The sequence below is a fragment of the Sinocyclocheilus anshuiensis genome, unplaced genomic scaffold (genome assembly GCF_001515605.1).
Source record: "Sinocyclocheilus anshuiensis isolate Anshui unplaced genomic scaffold, SAMN03320099.WGS_v1.1 scaffold1328, whole genome shotgun sequence".
Taxonomy (NCBI): Eukaryota; Metazoa; Chordata; class Actinopteri; order Cypriniformes; family Cyprinidae; genus Sinocyclocheilus; species Sinocyclocheilus anshuiensis.
Window position 1 is genome coordinate 891,811 of NW_015548192.1, and position 680 is coordinate 892,490.

Below are 680 nucleotides of genomic sequence, written 5' to 3' on the forward strand. Positions count from 1 at the left end.
CATGCTTTGAAAATGGTTCGCAATTAAACATTTAGTACATAATATTTATGATATTTTCAAAAACAGAGTAATTCAAAGTTATTTTTCTAGATTTCTTTCAAAATTAAGGGTTAGGAAATATGAATGAATAGAAATGCATAGGCTGTATATAGTAATACTTTAAAATAGTAATACTAATGAATAGCAATAATACAAATTTTTAAATAATAATAATAGTATAAAGATACTATATATGCTATATGTATATAGTATCCACCTGTTGCTTTGGTCTTCATCAACAGCCGCTTGCGCCACCTGCTGGTGAGTGACTGACAGCAGCTGGAGATCATGCATCGGCGCTCTAATGCTATTCCTGCAGCTCCCGGATGTGCAAAGGCGAATTTTCTGTCGAATTTTAACCACTGAATTTGTGGAAGCGAATTTGGAAAGTCAAATAAAATGGACCGAAATTTGAATTTGAATATTATACATCGTATTTTTAAACAGATTTAATATTTTGGAAGTGAATTCTGGAAGGTGAATATGAATCATTGAATTTTTAATTATGAAAATGTGTGTGAAATATTTTGAATTAAAATATTCACAGCTTAAATAAACAACTATGTTAAATTTCAGGACCTAAAAATGCAAGGCCTGAAAATACAAGGCATTAAAATGCAAGCACTGTTAATGCAATGCAT